Raw genomic sequence first — 23,632 nt, 5'->3', positions numbered from 1 at the left:
TAATCAAGCCAAGGGCAACTCTGGCTATTACCCCTTGCACCCCAATCACCATGCTGAATACACAGACAAATTCCTGTCTCTAGGTCAAATTCATGGTCATGCATGTATATAGAGCACCCAGCAGCCTTCACTGAAGGCTGCCAATTCACCAGTCAACCACCAAGTTTCTGTGTGTAGCACATGGTGGCCACCATTTGCCATAGGTAACACAAGATTCTATGTGGGAAATATGCCATATGGCCAAACGTTTGTGGACACCTGATCATCACACCTACATATAAACTTTTTTGATAGCTCCATGGACAACCAAATGTCTGTGGGACCTTGTGTCCATTCAGCCTAAAAAACATTTATGAGGTCAAGTACTGATGTTAGTTGAGGTGAACAGGCTCACAATCAGCATTCCAATTCATCCCAAAGATGCTCAGTAGGGGTAAGGTCAGAACTCTGTGCAGGACACTTGAGGTCCTCCATGCCAAACTCATCAAACCGTGTCTTTATGGAGCTGGCCACCAGTTCTGAGGTCAGGTACTGATGATGAATGAGAAGACATGGCTCACAATTGCGGCTCCAATTAATTCCAAAGGTGTGGAGTAGAGTTGAGGTCAATGTGTAGGACACTTGAGCTCCTCCAACACCAAACTAATCAAACCATGTTATACACTATGACACCTAACCATCAGACCTACATAAACCCATTGGACAACCCATTCCAAAACTATGGCCATTGATATGGAGTTGCCTCCCCCCCTCCCTTTGTGGTCTGTAACATCCTCCACTCATATGGGAAGGCTTTCCACACGATTTTGGAGTATGTCTGTGGGAATTTATGCCCATTCAATTGAATGAGCATTTGTGAGGTCAGGCACCGATGTTGGTCTTGAAGACCTAGCTCACAATTGGCATTCCAATTAATGTTTATGTCTTGGAACAGCGGGATCTCCTGGCCAAAATTCCCAATTTTGTACCTGTCTACCCAGAAGATTTAGGTGTCCTGGTCTCCTGTCACATTCCCTATAATGTAAAAATATATGAAATCCAGCTGGGATAGTGGGAGCCCTTTATAATGTGCGTGCAGGCCCAGGAACACAGCGCAGGGATGGTGGCAACCCCACAGCAGACCCAGGACAGTGATCTCACCTGGGCACAGCAGACCCAGGGCAGTGATCTCACCAATAGGGTCCCCAAGTGATAGAAGGGGTTTAACCCCCCCCCCCCCCCAAACACTGAAATATTGGTTTATGGTGGAATAGCCCCTTAAGACTGAGAGAGAGAGAGAAGCCAAGAAGTCCTGAGTTTCCCCACTTCTCAGGTCCATGCCTGGGTCTGTAGACATCAAAAGGAAGATCTGAAAAACCCTAGTATGTCTATTCACAAATAACATCAAAGGCTGAGTTCACACAGGCTTTAGCTTGTAAATGGTCATCTGAAAAACATTATATTCAGCAAACATTTTACAAAGCATTCAGCTACTTTTTGAAGGCCTTAAAGCACCCTTTATGGATTGTGGAATATACAGCTCAATATAATTTCTGGTTATACCTTTAGTTTAGCTTTTATTTGGATTCAGGTGTTTGAAAGCCTTCCGGAGCCTGCTAAAAGGCTGTTAAAAGCTACAGCCATCATTTCTCGTCATATCTGCATATAAAGGTTGCTTTAACGGCTTTAAGAAAGCTGCTTTAGGCTTGCTAAAATCTTTATAAATGCTTGCTGTATCTGATGCCTTTCAGAGCAAAGATTTCTGGCTAAGCCATGCCTGAACTAGGCCTTCATAGAGCAATCATCCACAAAATAGCTCCTTTCGATAAGATCTAGGGCTTTTGTTGAATAGACAGACCTCAGCTATGTAACTGCTGGTTTGACGTACAATATGACAATTTTCACATTGGTAGTGAACTGAAAGGCCTTCTGCACAGACCTTCTTACAAGTACCATGAAAGGGACAAAAAATGTTGAAATGACAGGTACACTTTAATGTGCTCTCTGCCTTCATTGGGGTTCATTTATGAAATTAAGCACAAATGAAAGTGCAGGTATTGCTCACGGTAACAATTTTCCGGATAAAAATCATTATTGCTTGTATGTACCAACCAACTAGTCAAGATCTCCCTATGGTGTTTCTTGAGTAAATCAGAAAAGAAAAGTTGATGGTAAAAGCATGTTGGGCGGATTATCTTTTGAGACACTTGAGGTCACCTTGGGAATGGGTAAAACTAGGCCATCACTTCACTTATGGTATGTCCTCTATCCCCAAGCCAAGACCTCAAAGCAGCCTTTCCCAACCTTTTTCACATGGAGCGACCCATGAAAGAAAACTCTCTGGTCTCTGGGAACTCCTGATATTAATTATACCTACAGCTCACAGTACATCAGTATGGTCACTAGGAAACAAGCTCTTTACATTGATGGCTAGTGAGAAGAGTGCCCCTTAAATTGGTGGTCAGTAGGAAGAATGCTCCTTATATTGGTGGTCAGAGGGAAGAATGTACCTTACATTGGTGGTAAGTGAGAAGAATGCACCTTACCTTGGTGGTCAGTGGGGAGAATGCTCCTAGCATTGGCAGTCACTGGGAAACAAGCTCTTTACATTGGTGGCCAGTGAGAAGAATGCCCCTTACATTGGTGGTCAGTGGGAAGAATGCCCCTTACATTGGTGGTCAGTGGGAAGAATGCTCCTTACATTGGTGGTCAGTGAGAAAAATGTTCCTTACATTGCTGGTCACTCTCCCTACATTGGCGGTCAGTGGGAAGAATGCTCTTACATTGGTGGTCAGTGGGATGAATGCTCTTTACATTGGTGGTCAATGGAAAGAATGCTCCTTACATTGGTGGTAAGTGAGAAGAATGCTCCTTACATTGGTGGTCAATGGGAAGAATACTCCTTACATTGGTGGTCAGTGGGAAGAATGCTCCTTACATTGGTGGTCAATGGGAAAAATGCCTCTTACATTGGTGGTCAGTGAGAAGAATGCTCATACATTGGTGGTTAGTGGGAAGAATGTTCCTTACATTGGTGGTCAGTGGGAAGAATGCTCCTTAAATTGGTGGCCAGTGGGAAGAATGCTCCTTATATTGGTGGCCAGTGGGAATAATGCTCCTTAAATTGGTGACCAGTAGGAAGAATGCTCCTTACATTGGTGGTAAGTGGGAAGAATGCTCCTTACATTGGTGGTAAGTGGGAAGAATGCCCCTTACATTGGTGGCCAGTGAGAAGAATGCTCCTTACATTGGTGGTCAGTGGGAATAATGCTCCTTACATTGGTGGTCAATGGGAAGAATACTCCTTACATTGGTGGTCAGTGGGAAGAATGCTCCTTACATTGGTGATCAATGGGAAAAATGCCTCTTACATTGGTGGTCAGTGAGAATAATGCTCATACATTGGTGGTCAGTGGGAAGAATGTTCCTTACATTGGTGGTCAGTGGGAAGAATGCTCCTTAAATTGGTGGCCAGTGAGAAGAATGCTCCTTACATTGGTGGTCAATGGGAAGAATGCTCCTTAAATTGGTGGCCAGTAGGAAAATTGCTCCTTACATTGGTGGTAAGTGGGAAGAATGCCCCTTACATTGGTGATCAGTGGGAAGAATGCTCCTTACATTGGTGGTCAGTGGGAATAATGCTCCTTACATTGGTGATCAATGGGAAGAATGCTCCTTATATTGGTGGTCAATGAGAAGAATGTCCTTTACATTTGTGGTCAGTGGGAAGAATCCCACCTTACAGATGGCTTAAAAGACCATTAGTGTCAGTGGTTACTGTACTAAAAGGTAGAAATGCTTATTGCTCCAGGAACCCCTGACCACCTCTGGAGGAACCCTGGTTGAGAAAGACTGCCTTAGAACATTGATTCAACAAATTCAGAACAAAATGGCCGCACCACAGCTAACAGCCCCAGCGCTGCCTTTTAATTGAGGCCTCCCCAGGTCGTTCCGGTATCAGATTAGCCTTGTAATTACACATCCTGCAGGAATTCTTAGTAATGCTGTACAATACAAGAGCGCCATTTCCTCCTTCCTGCCAGCCGCAGCCATCTACGGGGAAGTAGGAGTAAAGCTTTGACGAGAAACGGATATTATCGTTAACCTTAAAACCTAAAGCAGCGATAGTCTGGCAAACCACCGCCAGCCAGCCAGAATAATGGTTAAAGTACAGCAAGGTGGCAGAGACGGGGAAACAACAGGAATCTGATCAAATCTTCTGCAGGTTACTCATACCTATCAGCGCACTCCTGCGAACCCTCCCTCGCCTTCCCTCTCTCCGCAAATGTGTCGATCCGCTCGTCCCTGTTTAATATGGAAACGCCGAATGGCCTTTTCAAGCAGCTTGCTCAATAGCTGCAACACAATGATTCATCCGCTCTTAAAAGTCGGCATATTGTGCAGCCGCTGAGATGTATACACTTTTATGGTCTTTCTTATCCCAAGCATCGCTGCATGTGTTAGGAAATGAACTCCTCCATAATGTGTTTTATATATAAAATGCATTTTACATACGTTGTATGTTGGCATCCATATGTTCCCTGCTATCGTCTGGCGCTTTGCAGAATCCATTAAATGGTTTACATTTCATGAATTTGCCACTTTGAGCTTTATTTAGGTTTTAATTTGAGCGGCGCTGACATATGTCACAGTCCTTGCAAACTACATAGGTTCAATCAGATCTATACTTTACAGTAAGCATTTTATCCACATCACCACATGCACCCCAAGGTCATTTGGTCAGATTGTGAAGATTTGGATTGAGGGAGGATCTAGACATGGATGAATATTGTGTCTGGTGGATGTAGAATGTAGAAACTTGAAATTGTAAGGTTGACCATCAAAGGTTTAGTTATTGAATGACCAAGCAGAGCAAAAACCTCTGGTTGCTGAGCAGAAGTGACTTATGCCGCGTACACACGACCGGACTTTACGGCATACTTGGTCCGGCGAACCGGAGTCCGTCGGACAATTCAATCGTGTGTGGGCTCCGACGGACAGAAAACGCTGCTAGGGCAGCTATTGGCTACTGGCTATGAACTTCCTTGTTTTAATCTGGTCGTACATCATCACGTACGAATCCGTCGGACTTTGGTTGATCGTGTGTAGGCAAGTCCGTTCATTCAGAAAGTCCGTCGTAAAGTCCCTAGAAAAGTCCGCAGGACAAAGTATGCCGTAAAGTCCGGTCGTGTATACGCGGCATTAGGAATACTTGGGGGGGGGGGGGGTCAGAACAAAGATACATCGTTTTTGGGGATACTCCTGGGCTCCAGAACAATGAAACATTGATACTTGAGGGTCCCAGAACAATACCCCAGTGACACTTGGTTGTCAAAGAACAATAACACACAAACAATTGGATATACAGTGTCTTACATAACAACACACTGACATTTGAGCATTCCAGAGGAATACCAAACTTACACTTGGTGGTCCTAAAACAGTAATACATTGGGGCACCAGAGTCCAGAACAATGACACACTGAAACTTGAGGGTCTCAAAAAAACGCCAAACTTACACCCGGGGGTCCCAAAAATCTGAGACCCAAAACAATGACACACCTATACTTGGGGACCAGAACAATGACACACTGACATTTGGGGGTCCAGAACAATGACACTCTGACACTTGGAGTTCCAAAACAATGACACACTGACACTTGGGGGTCCAGAATAATGACACACTGACACTTGGGGGTCCCAGAACAATAACACACTGACACTTGGGGGCCAAGAATAATGACACACTGACACTTGGGGGTCCAGATTAATGACACACTGACACTTGGGGGTCCCAGAACAATAACACACTGACACTTGGGGGCCAAGAATAATGACACACTGACACTTGGGGGTCAAGAATAATGACACACTGACACTTGGGGGTCCAGATTAATGACACACTGACACTTGGGGGGGCCAAGAATAATGACGCACTGACACTTGGGGGTCCAGAACAATAACACACTGACACTTGGGGTCCAGAACAATGACACACTGACGCTTGGGGGGCCAAGAATAATGACACACTGACACTTGGGGTCCTGAACAATGACACACTGACACTTGGGGTCCAGAACAATGACACACTGACACTTGGGGGGCCAAGAATAATGACACACTGGCACTTGGGGATCCAAAATAATGATGCACTGACACTTGGGGGTCCAGAATAATGACACACTGACACTTGGGGTTCCAAAACAATGACACACTGACACTTGGGGGCCAAGAATAATGACACACTGACACTTGGGGGTCAAGAATAATGACACACTGACACTTGAGGGTCAAGAATAATGACACACTGACACTTGGGGGTCCAGAATAATGACACACTGACACTTGGGGGGCCAAGAATAATGACACACTGACACTTGGGGGGCCAAGAATAATGACACATTGACACTTGGGGGTCCAAAACAATGACACACTGACACTTGGGGGTCCAGAATATTGACACACTAACACTTGGGGATCCAGAACAATGACACGCTGACACTTGGGGGTCCAGAGCTATGACACACTGACAATTGGGCGTCCCAGAACAATAATAATGACACTTGGGGGCCCGGAACAATGAAACACGTACACTTGTGCCCGACAAACTATGACACACTCATACGTTTATAACAGTGAATCAGGTGCATTTCACCTGCAGAGTGTGAAAAAAAGCCTTATTGATCGAGTTACAGAATTACAATGCTAGAGCAGCACGTGGTCGCACTTCTTACGGCTCTGTATTTGATATGAAACAAAAGGCAGGAAAGTGGCAGCGGGGAACCTGGCGTTCGGCAGCGGCCCAGCTCAGAAGCCGTACCACCAGCAGCTCACTGTCGCGATGATCCTACCAAATGCATGTAAATTGTGCATTTTGCCTCTTCCCTGCTCCGCGTGCGTGCATTTAAAATTCATGGCAGCCTCTGCTCGGGTACAAGGCAAAAAATAAAAACAACAAAAAAAAACCACAACAACTGAGACATCAATGCTGTGCCGTCCCTTAATCCCGACTGACAAAATTGAAATCCCGCTCATTTTCATTCTACAACACTTGGCGTGCCATAGCTGGTGGAACACACTTTGAATGAAAAATAGGCTCCGGTCAAATGTGAACATTTTGCGTTTGAAATGACTCCGGGGACACAACCTACTCATTAAATGCTTTTAATTTTTTTCTCAGCATTCATCTAATACAACTGTGTTCCCTGCTAGCAAAATCAAGTGGTCGCCGTTATTGGTTTTTCCTGAACGACTTTGAATTCGAGCATAGGGGATCAAGGACCACTGTGTTCCTGGTACAGTACTACCAGGATCCCTGTCCGGTTTTCCAGAGTTTCCAGATCTCCTAGGATCTCCAGTACCCATGGGATCCCTCCCGGGTCTTCCAGGATTTGCAGAACTCTAGAATCCTCAGCACTCCTAGGATCCCTGCCAGGTCTTCTGGGATTTCCACAAGTCCTAGGATCTCTAGTACTCACAGGATCCCTGCTGGGTTTTGCAGAATATCCAAAACTCCAGATCCCTGCCAGGTCTTTTAGAATTTCCAGATCTCCTAGGATCTTCAGTACTCTTGGAATCCCTGTTGGGTTCTGCAGGATTTCCAGAATGCTAGGATCTTCAGCACTCTTAGGATTTTGCTAGGTCTTTCAGGATTTACACAACTCCTAGGATCTCTAATACTCGCAGGATCCCTATCAGGTCTTCCAGGATTTCCAAAGCTTCCAGGGTCTCCAGTATTCAAAGAATCCCTGTTGAGTCTTCCAGGATGTCCAGAAATTTAGGTTCTTTAGTAATTGCAGGATCCCTGCCAGGTCTTCAAGGATTTCCAGATCTCTTAGATCTCCAGTTCTCATGGGATCCCTGCTGGGTTTTCCGGGATATCCAGAACTTTAGGATCTTCAGAACTCTTAGGATTTTCACGAATTTCCAGGAATTCTACAACCCCTAGCATCTCTAGTGCTCACAGGATCCATGACAAATCTGCCAGAATATCCAAGAACCTCTAAGATCTCCAGTACTAAAAGTATCCCTGCCGACCAGGTCTTGCAGGATTTCCAAGACTTCTAAGATCTCCAGTACTCACAGAATACCTGCCAGGTCTTCCAGGATTTCCAAAACTTCTAGGGTCTCCTGTATTCACAGGATCCCTGTCGAGTCTTCCAGGATTTCCAGCATTCCTAGGATCTCAGGTACTTTCAGGATCCCTGCCAGGTCTTCAAGGATTTCAAGAACTCTGAAGATCTCTAGTACTCCCAGGATTCCTGCCAGGTCTTCCAGGATTTCCATAACGCCTAGGATTTCTAGTACTCACAGGATAACCAGAATTTCTAGGATCTCTAGTACCTTCAGGACTTCTAGAGTTCTCGGTAGATACACTGGGCATATCCTCTAGACAGGAAGGATATTTAGGCACCAACCTCCGTTAGAGCTAAAGAGCTGTAATACTTGTGTGTTAGTTGCCTATTTGTTGCCAAACTGGATTGACCTGACTGCTCTCTTGCTTCCTGCCTGCCTTGGCCTCTGCACGAACCTGTCTATTCTGCCACCTGCCTTGACCAGTGCTTGGGCCTGACTACTCTCATGCCTGCAGCTCTGTGAACAGTCTGCACACCACAGCCTCTCCATTCAATTCTACTGGGGCGATCGATCCTGAGGGCTATGACCTGATGTCAGTTTTCCACAATGTAAACTAGGACCACCATCTTCACCATCAGGAACTCTGCTGAAGACCAGCTGCCACATAGATTGTGCAAATCAGGTGAGGCTGAGGGTGTCATAACAGTTCTCTGGTTGGTAGCACTGTCCTTTGTATTTTCGAGAGAGGGTAGGAGCTATATTCCCCTATTACATACTCAGGTCCTGCTTTGCTACACAATGATTCTGCTTTACTGCTCCTTTTCTCGGGGCAGGTCTGTTAGTAATCTGACTCACTGAAGACAATGCACTCTCCACATGGCTAATATTTCAGTATTTGCAAAGCAAGGAAGCCGAGTCATTGCAGTGACATACAGAGCTCCCCCTGGTGGTTAATCTACAGATATATATATATAATACAAAAATTAAAATATGGAAGAGCAAGCTTGCAAAAATGAATAAATCCCAGCAAAGTTTAAGGTACAGAAAATGTAACAATAGAAGATAATCCATTAATCCAATGGAGTGGTCTGACTGATGTTTGATGACACTAGATCCCAAAGTAGCCGACTGCGATTCCAGGTGCCCTAACTCACGGTCAAGGAGCTGGCGTCTCGCTCTGCCGATCACCATTCCTCTGGAGCTAAGCTCTGATAAGAAAAGCTTAGAAGGAGATTTCGGCACAGCTATCTGGTGAATCACGTTGAAGCTACAGACCACAGTGGTGCGGAACGTACGGTATCATTCATTCACTTCACGGCACACCAGCCGGGCTTTCTGAGTTTCGACTGGTAATTTTCTGGTCTTCTGGAGATGCAATGGGTGTGTTTTTGATTTTTTGTTTTACGGTATGTCAAAAAACAGGGGTTCTCAGATCATTAAGTGACTACCAAGCAGGAGTGGGGAGGACTGGAGCATTACAGCAATGGATGAAAAACTGTCCACAAGAGCTGACGCTTTAGTATGAATCTCTGCAATTCTATTGCAAGTTGCGAGCATGTTCCCACAAAAAGTAAATTCTCATTCAAGGACTCAAAGAAGATAGAGGGACTATGAGAATTTTAAAATGTGTTCCAAACTTTGGACTCCAACTCCACAGAGATCACAGTACCCACCAGCATTGCCTTTGTCTGCTTTTCTCTCCAGAAGTATGGAGCCACCTTTGTTCAGACAACATCCAGGTCATCATCCACTTCCTGCACTGAGATGCTGACTAAGAGTTCACACAATCATGCATATCCTGGTGCCCGGCTGTGTTCACAAACGTCGGACACAGATCAGACCCTGCTGCAGACTCTGACTTTGTGACTTTGCGACAAAGTTATACTGTATGGTATAAGTGATCATTGGAGGAAAGGAGAATGGGGAAATGCTTCCTCCTCCCTGCAGTTGGATGATGCCATATTCTCAGCCTTAGCAAAGTCACCGAATGCGGTATTTCTGAATAAATGATTCTGTCATTGCATATTGTGACATGTCAGGAATGCTCTCATGCAAACTTGTATTTGAAAGGTCCACTCTAAGGCTAGGTTCACACCTAGGAACACATGCAAAATTGCACACTTTCCTGGCATGCACAGAAACACCTTGCCCTTGCACGTGGAGTAAACCGTTGAAAGCAATGGACTGCCCTACACGTGATGCATGGTAATGCAATCCCGACCTGAATGCTTTCTTGACATGCACAGAAACGCGTTGCCCTTGCTCATAGGGCAGCCCGTTGAATATAATAGACTGCCCTACATACGATGCTCAGGAATACTTTCCTGACCTGAATGCTTTCCTAACATGCACAGAAATGCATTGTCCTTGCATGTAGGGCACCCCATCAAAATGAATGGACTACTCTACATGCGACGCCCGGGAATGCTTTCCTGACCTGGACACATTCCTGACATGCACAGAAACGCATTGCCTTTGCATGTGGGGCAGCCCATTGAAAATGATGGACTGCCCTACATGTGCTGAATGGGAATGCAGTCCCACCCTGAATGTTTTCCCGATATGCACAGAAACACATTGCTCTTGCACTTGGGGCAACCCAGTAAATATAATGGACTGCCCTACATCTGACGCTCCGAAATGCTTTCCTGACCTGGACTCATTCCCGACATACACAGAAACACATTGCCCTTGCACATAGGGCAGCTCATTGAGTATAATGGATTGCCCTATACGTGATACCTGGGTATGTAATCCCGACATGAATTCTTTTCTGACATGCACAGAAACGCGTTGCCCTTACATTGAATTTAATGGACTGCCCTACACGCGATGCTCAGGAATACTTTCCAAACCTGAATGCTTTCTTAACATGCACAGAAACGCATTGCCCTTGCGCGTGGGGCAGCCCATCGAAATGAATAGACTGCCCTACACGTGACATATGGGAATGCTTTCCTGACCTGAATGTTTTCCCAACATGCACACAAACGCGTTGCCCTTGCACATGGGGCAACCCATTGAATATAATGAACTGCCCTACATGCGACGCTCCAAAATGCTATCCTGGCCTGGACTCATTCTCAACATGCACAGAAACGCGTTGCCCTTGCACGTGGTGCAGCCCATTGAAATGAATGGACTGCCCTACACATGGCACGTGCTCCGTCACACCAGCATGGTGTAAACAGAGCCAAAGTGCACGTTAGGGTTCCTTAAGTGCTATTGCAGTTTGGTAAATTGGGTCATTGGTTTATACAATGAACATTAAGGGGTAAAGGGCTTAGTGCAAAGGGTGTTGACCCACATCAACCAATCAAAGCAGGACTAGATGACAAGATGGATTCCACCTGGCTTCCATGAAGTTTTGTAATATTTTCTTTGTAATTTTTTTTTTTAATGCACCTGATGACCCTACACACAAGGATGCCATAGAGGAAGGTTTATGGCTTTTCTAATACCGTATAGGGGTCAGCGTAATGCGAGTTTCTTACAGATGACGCTTTCGGTGAAATTGGAATGGGAAACAACGTCATGGCTCCTGAACCTTCTCTAACCTGCTTTAATGTGATTATTGGCTTTTCTTCCCAGAGGAAGATGTAGCGCCGGCTAACAAAGAACTGGATGACTTTCCCCTGTTCTCTTATAAAAAGAAGTCCCCGGGGACCAGACGGTGAATTGCAATGTGCGCAAAGATGCTACGTAGCATGGCCGATGGAAAACGAATAAATCAAGAGCCATTTAATAAGTGGGTTTCCAGTTTAAGCCATACAATATGCAATGGTGATCTTCCATACAGCATGCAATAGTCATCTGCTTAAAACGGTGATTGGTAATATTTTAAACACTTTGTGTATGTGAATTACCCATGAAAATATGGAAAGGCGGAGGCAGCCCCCTTTGATCCTTATAAATGTTGGCTTTGCTTCTGGCCTAATGCCACCTTGTGATTGTGCTGTACTGTACTGTTACTCTTTCTCAGTGCCAGTCTACCAGTCTGTTGATCTCTGTGACCAATTCTTACATAGTTAATAGTTAACCAACAGGCCTCTTATATCAGTGAGAGCTTCTTGGTAGGGTTTTCATCTCCACCATGGCTACTTCAAGAGAACCACCCTCTCCCTGCTCCATTTTCCATGTATTGTACGGTAGGAAGAGTTCATCAAGAAGAGTGAGATACCATAGAGGTAGGAGGTGATTTCACATAATCCAGTGAAAAGCAAGCATGGCCTCTAATGCCCCGTACACACGGTCGGATTTTCTGATGGAAAATGTCCGATCGGAGCGTGTTGTCGGAAATTCCGACCGTGTGTGGGCTCCATCGGACATTTTCCATCGGATTTTCCGACACACAAAGTTGGAGAGCAGGAGATAAAATTTTCCGACAACAAAATCCGTTGTCGGAAATTCCGATCGTGTGTACACAAATCCGACGGACAAAGTGCCACGCATGCTCAGAATAAATAAAGAGATGAAAGCTATTGGCCACTGCCCCGTTTATAGTCCCGACGTACATGTTTTACGTCACCGCGTTTAGAACGATCGGATTTTCCGACAACTTTGTGTGACCGTGTGTATGCAAGACAAGTTTGAGCCAACATCCGTCGGAAAAAATCCTAGGATTTTGTTGTCGGAATGTCCGAACAAAGTCCGACCGTGTGTACGGGGCATAAGAGATATAAGCAGGTAATTGAGACTGCCAGCAACTGCCTATAATGGAATATCAGTTTTGGATAAATGTATTTGGACAGTTCGGGAGGAAACAGGGACTCAGGTGTTGGGTACATAATAGGTATAGTTTTGAAAGATTGAAAAACAGAAAGAATAGGGAAAGCTGAGAAAATTTCATTTGGATCCAGAAGGACAATTGAGGAGAGAGAAATGGACAGATTTGTGCCCAGAAGAGGGATGGTGGAGGAGAGAGGGATGGAGGATTTGGGACCAGAAAAGTGGAAAAAGGAGGGATTTAGGTCCAGAAGAGCTACACATGTGGAGGATGAATAGGGGAGGATGGACAGATCCAGCAGAAGGATTTTATTTGTGGAGGAAAGAGGGATGGAGTGAATTTGGGTCCAGGACAGTTGAGCAGGAAAGAGGGATGGGAGGATTTGGGTACATGAGAGGGATAATTGTGGAGACCTGAGAGATGGAAGATCTGTGTCCAGGAGAGGGACAGATGGGGAGGAGCGAGGGATTGAGGATTTGGGCCCAGAAAAGGAACAGTTGTGAAGAACTGAGAGATGAAGGATTTAAGACCAAAAGAAAGTTTTTGAATTAATTTGTGGAGGAGAGAGTGATGGGGGAATTTGGGTCCAGAATAGGGACACTTGTGCAGGGGGGGGTGGACTTGAATCCAGAAGAGAGATAGTAGTGGAGTATGGAGGGATCTAGGATTTTGGTTTAGAAGAGAGACAGTTGAGGAGGAGAGGGGGATTGAGGGATTTGGACCCAGAGAGGGATAGTTGTGGAGGACAGAGATGGAAGCTCCAGGTCCAGGAGAGGGACAGATGGGGAGGAGAAAGGGATTATGGATATGGTTAGAAAAGACTGACAGTTATGGAGCAGAGAGGGATGCAGGATTTGTATACAAAAGGGGGAATGTTGTGGATGAGGGAGGGATAGAGAATTAGGACCCAGATGAGGGACAGTTGTGGAGGAGACAGGGATGGTGAATTTGGACCCAGAAAAGGTACAGTTTTGAAGAACTGAGATGGAGAATTAGAAGGACAGTTGTTGATTTCACTTGTTGAGGAGAGAGGGTTGGAGGATTTGGGTCCAGAAGAGGACAGTTGTGGAGAATGGAATTTCAGAGGATTTGGGCCTAGAAGAGGGACAGTTGAGGAGGAAAGTGGGATGGAAGGATTTGGGTCCAGAAAAGGGACAGTTGTGGAGAGTGGAATGTCAGAGGATTTGGGTCTAGAAGAGCACAGTTTTGGAGGAGAGAGAGATTAAGGGATTTGGGTCCAGAAAAGGGACAGTTGTGGAGAATAGAATTATGGAGGATTTGGGTGCAGAAGAGGAACAGTTATGGAGAATGGAAGAACGGAGGATTCAGGTTCAGAAGAGGAACAATTGTGAAGGAGAGAGGGATGGAGGCATTTGAATCCAGAAGAGGAACAGTTATGGAGGAGAGGGGGATACAGGATTTGGGTCCAGAAGACAATTGTGGAGAATGGAATTACAGAGGATTTGGGTCCTGGAGAGGGACAGTTGTGGAGGAGGGAAAGGCGGGGGATTTGGGTCCCGGAGAAAGACAGTTGTGGAAAATATAATTATGGAGGATTTGGGTGCAGAAGAGGAACAGTTATAGAGAATGGTGGGATGGATGATTTGGGTCCAGAGAAGAAGACAGTTATTGAGAATGGAATTACGGAGGATTTCGGTCTAGAAGAGGGACAGTTATGGAGGAGAGAGGGATGCATGATTTGGGTCCAGAAGAAGACAGTTGTGCAGAAATGAATTACGGAGGATTTGGGTCCAGAAGAAGACAGTTGTGCAGAAATGAATTAAGGAGGATTTGGGTCCTGGAGAGGGACAGTTGTGGAGAATATAATTACGGAGGATTTGGGCGCATAGAGGCACAGGTATGGAGAATGAAAGGATGGAGGATTTAGGTTCAGAAGAAGTACAGTTGTGGAGAATGGAAGGACAGAGGATTTAGGTTCAGAAGAGGAACAGTTGTGGAGGATGTAAGGATGGAGGATTTAGGTTCAGTTGTGGAGGATTGAAGGATGGAGGATTTGGGTCCAGAGAAGAGGACAGTTGTAAAGCAGAGGGACATTTAGAAGATATGAACTCAGTTCAACCCCTCAAGCTTGCTCTGTGTAGCTGAGGCTTAAGTTTACAAAGATTGCCTGTCAGGAGTGCAGCACTATCCAGGAGTCCCCCATACGGGCCCCCCGGCCTCTGACAGCTCGAACAATACTAGGAAAATAAGTGGCTCAGCCAGGCAATGTTTTTCTTCAAAGCGGCCAGCTGTTATACGACTCACTGCCTGCACTCTGAGAGGATCTGGAGTTTTTATCAGTGCCCGGCCACAGCTGGGTAAACTGAAATCTGGGCGACACAGTCATTCCTCCGCATTGCCTGGCGACTTTAACAGAGCAGCCAAAAGAAAAATGAATACGGCCCATGGACGCGCAGTGACATCTTCATTCGACCAAAAAAATGACCTTCTGGTGGTCTCAGCCTTTGCAATGGTGAACCATGCCATGCTTTGGCCACTTGTAATCCCCACCAGGGGTGCATAGGACAAGGTGACAACGGAGATGCAAGATTAGGAGACAGTTGTCCCCTTATAACATGAAGTGCCTGAACATGGCAGGATCACCGGGGACTGTTTTATTGGAAGCTGCAGACATAGAAGATTGAGAACAATTTTTAGAAGAATGAAAAGATGTTGAAGCTTCCATGAGATTTTAGTAATTGGGTTTAAGCGTTCGGTTAGCGCACAGCAAAGGCGCTTTTTTAATTGAAACCTTTGATCTAATTTAGGATTCAGTTCTTGGAGACGTTACTAAGCCTGGTACACGCCAACCCAAATCTACAGCTTTGGCTTTGCAGGTTCCAATTAAGTCAGATTAGAAAGTGTGATATACAGTTCAGCAATTTTGTTGCAAGCGAGTGTTTTCACGCTTCCCGCCATGTTTTTTTTTTTATAGAACAAATAATGAACGTCATCCGTAATCCTGCTGTTGATAGGTCACTCCTCTCCCACCATTTTTTTTTTTCAATATTGCGTTCGACTTTCGAAGCCGTTTGCCAAAAGGTTGTCACTGCAAGGAGGTCACATGATGACTCTGGAAGGGTGTTGGATCAAAGGCTGACTTATTTTTCAGATAGAATCCGGCGGCGAGAGCACATCATCTGACCGTTGAGCGACTTATCTCAGGCTAGGTTGTTTTTCATGTCCAGATGGTTTGGGGTTCAGTTTGTCACCAAGTAAAACAATGGCGAACGGTAGAATTTTTAAATCTGATCGCTCCCTCAACAGAGAACGGTTGATTTCGATCCGTAGTCAAGATATGGCCATAACTTACGATAGCAAGTTATCGATCGCATTTCTGTTTCCACCATGTAGCCTCATAATAATCTGATCGATCGAAATATGATCGTGTTCATGACCCAGGCTCCTTCTTTCTGCTGTTTTTGTTTGTGTTCATGAAGTATCTCGATGCTGCCTATCAATGCAAAATGGTTGATAACTTTCCACACTGGCTAAGCGACCTCGTTTGATCGCGTCCAATCAAAGTTAGGTCAATTAAGTAGATTGATCAGAAGGGAAGTTACGCAATTTGAGTGTTTGCAGATTTGAGTATTTTGATTGAATTGCACATCGACTGGATGATAAATGTGAAGAGCGTGGCAGTGGCGCAGCATGGGATGCCAGCGGCAACAGCACTGCCGCAAAACACTCAGCGGGAGCGCGCCGCTCGCTCTCCTCAACTCCGCCCACTCTGATCTAGAACTGACCAGCCAGACCCACCCACACAACCCTAAGGCTTGGTTCACACCTAACAGGTTCAGCTGAGAGAGCACGCATTCCTTGCGCGTTTTCAGTGTTCTGAGCGTTTTCAGCGCATTCATTTCAACAGGCTTCCCTACGCACCAAAAACATGAGAGAGAAGTCCCTCTCTTTTAAAAAAAAAAGCCCTGCATCCAATCACAGGTGGCTGCGGCGCCATGAGGTTTTGGTGTGTACAAAAAACGCACGTTTTGCAGATGCATGGGGGTGCCGTTAAAAATGAATGGCGCCTTCATGCATCTGTTAAAGGAGAGAGTGTTGGGTAAGCATGCAACTTTGTGCACGTTCCTGGCATGCAAAGATCTGAACCTAACCGCATGCTGCACTTTCAGAAAACGCACCAAAAAATGCACTCATCTAATAGAAGTCTATGGTAAAGCGCGGGTACAAAAAAAACGTGGTTTGGTCACACCTCGGCAATGTGAAACCACCCTAAGTCTACATAGAGTATACACTATACGCAGACTTTTTCTGCAGAAAATGACCAGATTGAAAGTCTTTCATTCTTTTAATTTTTTTTCGCCCACCAAACTAACCTTAGGCGTTTCAAACCCGGCACATGACAGGTTACGCACGATTTTTTCTCAATGCAGCCATTCTCATCTCCACATTTTCCAACGCTGAAGGCACTTTTTCCAGCAACACATGCAGTACACGAACAGTAATGTACGGTATTGAAAAACAAAAATGGCGGCGATGGAAATTACGTTATAAATTTAGGAATGTGTTTTTCTTTAAAAACCTAGCGAGTGCAAAACACGTCTTTAAAATTCACATTGCAAGCCCAGATACGAAACAAGCATAAAAAAATCACATATTTTTTAAATGCAATGGCGCCACCATTGGCACACTGGCACCACAGAGCTGTAAGCGGTACCAAATGTTGGCATCAAGACACCCATGCTAGGTATAGTTCAGAAGCCTCTCAGGAACTAGCTGAGCCCCCCAATGCTTGGTGGGGTGTTCTTGGGGGGGGGTCCCAATGCAGATTTATGCAATCCGGAGTATGAAGGCTCCAGGGGGTGCACAGAATCAGTACCAAAGAAACATGGTGGTGGTGCCTAGTTTTGCCTGGATGGTTTAAACCAGGGGTCTTCAAACTACGGCCCTCCAGTTGTTCAGGAACTACAATTCCCATCATGCCTAGTCATGTCTTTGAATGTCAGAGTTTTGCAATGCCTCATGGGATGTGTAGTTCTGCAACAGATGGAGGGCCGTAGTTTGAGGATCCCTGGTTTAAACCATTGACAGGTCCTCTTTACCTTTTTTTAATGATTATTTTACATGTGCACACCATACGCTGTTGGCCTAATGATTGGCTCTTATCTGGTGTCTCTTTATATCTAGAGGTGCCAATCCTAACCAGGATTCTGTGGAATCCTAGGGTTCCTCCAGTGTTGGCTAGGGGTTCCTTGAGTTCTGGCTAACTAACCTCCTGTGTAGTGGTGCCTGCATAGTTCCAGGTCCAATGCCTCTTGGCAGAGCCACCGTTGACAGGTCCTCTTTACTTTTTTTTAATTATTATTATACATGTGCATGTCATACGTTGGCGGCCTAATGATTGGCTCATATTTGGTGTCTCTTTATACCTAGAGGAGCCAATCCTAACCAGGATTCTGTGGAATCCCACAGTTCCTCTAGTGGTGGATAGGGGTTCCTTGAGTTCTGGCTAACTAACCTCCTATCTGGTGGTGCCTGCATAGTTTCAGGTCCAACGCCTCTTGGTAGAGCCACCGTTGACAGGTCCTCTTTACTTTTTTAATGATTATTATACATGTGCATGCCATATGCTGGCGGCCTAATGATTGGCTCTTATCTGGTGTCCCTTTATACCTAGAGGAGCCAATCCTAACCAGGATTCTGTGGAATCCTAGGGTTTCCTCCAGTGGTGGCTAGGGGTTCCTTGAGTTCTGGCTAACTAACCTCCTATCTGGTGGTACCTGCATAGTTCCAGGTCCAATGCCTCTTGGCAGAACCATCGTTGACAGGTCCTCTTTACTTTTTTTTAATGATTATTATACATGTGCATGCCATATGCTGGTGGCCTAATGATTGGCTCTTATCTGGTGTCTCTTTATACCCAGTGGAGCCAATCCTAACCATTATTCTGTAGAATCCTAGGGTTCCTCCAGTGTTGGCTAGGGGTTCCTTGAGTTCTGGCTAACTAACCTCCCATCTGGTGGTGCCTTCATAGTTCCAGGTCCAATGCCTCTTGGCAGAGCCAGCGTTATGACTGTAAGGGTGTTATTCTGGCCAGCTTGTAAAGGGTGCATTTTTCCTCAGGGCCAGAACAAGGGGTGGGCAGGAGGGAAGGCTTCCCTGGGTGTAATGAATTGTTTATTACAGGGATTGGGGTGTCTTGACCCTCACCCTAAGGGAAAGGGGAGGGGTTTGGCATCTTTGCCCTGGGCGCTGGATAACCTTGTCCCACCACTGTTCTTCCCACTTACCATCATATTTTCCCAATGACCCCCAATGGACTAATCTCACCAGGGGTTCCCTGAGACTTGAAAATTATTTCAAGGGTTCCTTGAAAAAAAGGTTGAGAAAGGCTGATCTGGAGACATACATATGCATGTAGTCACGTGTTATTCTGTGAAAAGACGTGAGTCTATGTATAGCTTATAATTATATATTTACATGAGGTCAGCCATGCATGCTTATTGCATAAAGAGACTCTGCTTCCGCTCCTCTTCCTTAGTGCACACCCACGTTTTCAGAGCCCTGTCCATAGACTTTCACTGCTCTCCAAGGAGATGATCCTAAAACTCTTACAGGAATCATTCAGCACTGGTACTGACTGCCCTGTCTGACACACAGGGAGCCACTAGAGGGAGCACCTACAATCTGGTATATGAAATACATTGATGTATATATGACACGGCTGTGAGTGAGCATCACATACAGCAGGGATATGCAATTAGCGGACCTCCAGCTGTTGCAAAACTACAAGTCCCATCATGCCTCTGCCTCTTGGTGTCATGCTTGTGGCTGTCAGAGTCTTGCTATGCCTCATGGGACTTGTAGTTCTGCAACAGCTGGAGGTCCGCTAATTGCATATCCCTGACATACAGGCTAATTTTACGGTAATAACTCAAGATGAGAATTTGCCTAAAGTACACTTTATGTCCACGTTGACGCAATCGCTTTTAAGCAGCTTTCGATCTCAAAAAATGATGGGGATAGATGGGAACAAGCAACAAGAAATCACAAAACAATCAGAACCATTGGCTGGCTTGACCCATCTATCTGCTTTAGCGATCCAACACTGCAAATCACCAAAAATTTACGTAAATTTTATGTGTTACCCGAAATTTGTTGTTTGGTCCTATGTGCCAACCAATGGCGCCACTTTGACGGGGGGGGGATGGGAACAAGCAATCACAAAACAATCAGAACTATTGGTAGTAAGCTGGCTTGACCCATCTAGCTGCTTTCACGATCCAACACAGCAAATCACCAAAAATGTACGTAAATTTTATGTTACCCGAAATTTGCTGTTTGGTCCTGTGTGCGAACCAATGGCACCACTTTAAAGGGGGGGGTGGCGGCGATGGGCACAAGCAATCTCAAAACAATCGGAAACCATTGGCAGTGAGCTGGCTTGACCCATCTATCTGCTTTCACGATCCAACACTGCAAATCACCAAAAATTTACGTCAATTTTATGTTGCTCAAAATTTGCTGTTTGGCTTCATGTGCCAACCTATGGCGCCACTTTGACACCATTCCGACCAATATTTTCATAAAAAAACGCCAGCAGAGGAAGAGACATTTGGACAGGTAGGAAAATCAAGGATCATTCAAAAACATTTCCAGAGAACTAAAAAAATTTGGGACTACCCCAGAGACCGGCCAACTAGGGCCACGTGTCATGGATGCAAAGGAGTCAATGTGTTGGTTGACCACTCGAAGACCCTTTAAGTTCTATTTAATGTATTGAATACTTTTATTATTTTATTATTTTTATTGTGTCATGCCGATGTCTTGGCAATCACCGCATCACCAGAATAACCGCGAATACACTTATGACATCAGAAATCCATCAGCCCATCAGTCACCGTGATCCTCAAAGCATCTGCCCGGCTATGACAGACGCAAACGGTGCCTCTGCCAAAATTTGGGGCCTGTCCGAGTTGTCCCTTTAAATGCTTCTATGTATGGCCAACATTGGGTGCAAACCGTACTCAGCTCCAGCAAGCAAATAACTGGGAATATACCGAGCTAAGAGAAGAAAAGCACAGACATAGGCGAGCCTTTATACTGCTAAGCAGAGGAACAAGCAACCTTAATATGATAAAAATTGATCTCTTTGTCCTGCGCAAAAAAAAAAAACAGACGTTGCTCAGTCTGCGAGACTCTGCTTTGTGCCGTGTAAGTTATTACTCGGTGCAAAGTGGCAGATAAGCAGCTCGACGTTGGCTCGGCATCGACACACAATCATCTATATCATAAACCCCGTGCACGGTACGTATACACAAACCGCCAAGCGGCGCTGGCCGTTTGCAACACATCTCCAGGGATTTTTATAGAAACAATCTATCTATAGCCAAGGTAGGGAAGAGGTTAATCTGCCTCAGTGATAACTCCGATTAAGCAGATTCGGGGGTAAGGCAAACCAAAAGAAAATTTTTTTTTAAATGATAAAAATAACTGAGCAGGCAATAACAAAAAAAAAAAAAAAAATGATAAAAAAATAACTGAGCAGGCAAGACAACACAAACCGAAGAGGAACAATAAATATAAGAACTGAGCAAGCAAGAAAAAAAAAAATCAAAAACAATAACCGAGAGGCAATGACGGCACAAAGCAAAGAAAAATAATAATAAAAAAAAAAAATATTAACTGAGAAAGCAAAAGAGCACCAATCAAAAATAATAACTGAGGGGGCAAGACAACACAAAGCAAAGAACAATAATAAAAAAAAAATATGTTAACCTAGAAAGCAAAAACAACATCAACAAAAAAAAGAATAATAAACACATAATTATAACTGAGTAGTCCATAACTCCGGTGACTTAGCAAAAGGGAATGTGTACAGTAATGCTTAGAATTTTTTTAACTGCTTAAATCCCGACTCTAGCTGGCAGTGATAACTGGTATGTTTTTTTTTTTGGAGAGCTCGTTGGCCAACCAGTGCCCAGGCTGTGATTCCACAGTAGAAAGGTTGGGTATTTTCTAGCATCAGTCACTAGCCAACCCCTCCAAAGTAACCCAGGCTTCAATTCTGGAAATGTAAAGGGTCAGATATTCTCTACGGCCAAGTAACGCCAAGGTGTCCAACCTCACTAAGGTTCCCAGGCTTCGATTCCAGAATCAAAAGGTTGGATGATCTCAAGAGTCAATGAGAACTAAATCCAAGGTGCCCAGGTTTTCGATTCCAGAATTGAAAGGTTGGATATTCTCTAAAGTCAATGACAAGTAAAGCCAAGGTGCCCAGGCTTTGACCCCAGAATTGAAAGGTTGACTGATCGCTAGAGTCAATGACAACTAAAGCCAAGATGCCAACCCCACCAAGCTGCCCAGGCTTTGATTCCGGAATTGAAATGGTCAGATATTCTCTAGGGTCAATGACAAGTAGCACCAAGGTGTTAAACCCCACCAAGGTGCCCAGACTTTGATTCCAGAATTGAAGGGTTGCATGATCTCTAAAGTCAATGACAACTAAAGCCCAGCTGCCCAACCTCACCTGAATTGAAAGGGTCGGGTATGCTCTAGGGTCAATAACAAGTAGCACCAAAGAGCCCAACGCCACCAAGGTGCCCAGGTTTTGATTCCAGAATTGAAAGGTGAGATATTCTCTAGAGTCAATGACAAGTAGCACCAAGGAGCCCAACGCCACCAAGGTGCCCAGGTTTCAATTCCAGAATTGAAAGGGTCAGAAATTCACTAGAGTTAATGACAAGTAAAGCCAAGGTGCCCAACCCACCAAGGTGCCCGGGATTCGATACCAGAATTGAAAGATGGGATATTCTCTGTGGTCAATCACAAGTAGCGCCAAAGTGGCCAATACTGCCAAGGTGCCCAGGTTTCGATTCCAGAATTGAAAGATTTGATATTCTCTAGAGTCAATGACAAGTATCGCCAAAAGGTACCCAACCCCACCAAGATGCTCAGTCTTCAATTCCAGAATTGAAAGGGTCAGATATTCTCTAGCGTCAATGACAAGTAGCGTAGGGGGGCCAAGCCGGTCGTTTCCACGAGCTACCTTGCAGTCCCAAACAAACATGACACTACCAGGGTTTGCCGCCGCCACAGCCGGAGACTTGTCACTGACAGCTGACGGTGCACAATGGAAAGGCGGCGGGGGGTCCGTAAACCCGCAGTGGACTTTATGAATACTCGGCCAACAACAAACCCCCCGCCGCCTCTTATCCTTTGTTGCTCAGCACAAAAACTTCTCCAAACAATGCCAGACCAGTCCGGCAGAACAAAACTCAGACCTCGGCACTGAACCATAGAGCTGGCAATCTAAGTTGCCGCTTTCTCTCACCATACAAAATCCAAAAACAGCACGATGGGTAAAAAAAAACAGAGAAATGGAGCTTACCTTGTTCTTATTTTTTTTTTCCAAGGCGCTGATGAGTTGGGTTAGTTTCCTCATCCGACGAAGGGGGTTTCGAAGGGGACAAAAAAAAAAGGGGGGGGGGGGGAGTGTTGGGGGGGTGGCCCTTTGCCCCAGATTCCTGGGCTCCTTGGAGTTGAGTAATTCCGTAGTGGTAGTACAGTGTGCAGACCAAGCTCTCTGTCTCTTAACTGGAAGCAGGGAAAAACAAACTACTGCATGCCAGGAGCTCGTAAAGGCAGAGAGACAGCCCAGGATCACTCCCTGAATCCACAGCACCAATGACAACCCAACCTCCACCCCTCCCATCCCGCTCCTCCTTCTTCTCCTGCCTGGATCTCAGCAGCCTCCAGAGCTGTCAACGCAATTCTGCTGTCTAATCCATCAGCTCCAAGATCCCTCTGCTCCATGGCCGCTGGAGACGGAAGGGTTAAAGAGGGACTCCTGCGAATAGGGACCGCGACGAAAAAGAGGAGGTCTCCTTGAAG

At 45.3% G+C, this 23,632-nt stretch overlaps 1 protein-coding gene across 2 annotated transcripts in view; it reads right to left on the bottom strand.

Annotated features, from left to right (window-relative positions):
- Nucleotides 1–23,393, bottom strand: part of SEMA6C (semaphorin 6C) — a 289,590-nt gene extending 266,197 nt beyond the window's left edge. The window contains exon 1 of one of the 2 annotated variants that reach the window (XM_073609595.1): nucleotides 23,130–23,393. The gene's annotated coding sequence lies outside the window, so the exon portion shown is untranslated. The remainder of the gene's footprint in view (nucleotides 1–23,129) is intronic. The other variant, XM_073609596.1, reaches the window with a different exon arrangement.
- Nucleotides 23,394–23,632: the final 239 nt, after the last annotated feature.

Source organism: Aquarana catesbeiana, linkage group LG13 (genome assembly GCF_042186555.1).
Source record: "Aquarana catesbeiana isolate 2022-GZ linkage group LG13, ASM4218655v1, whole genome shotgun sequence".
NCBI classification, from domain to species: domain Eukaryota; kingdom Metazoa; phylum Chordata; class Amphibia; order Anura; family Ranidae; genus Aquarana; species Aquarana catesbeiana.
The sequence above is the reverse complement of the archived record's forward strand: the minus strand, read 5'-3'. Positions and strand labels throughout refer to the sequence as shown.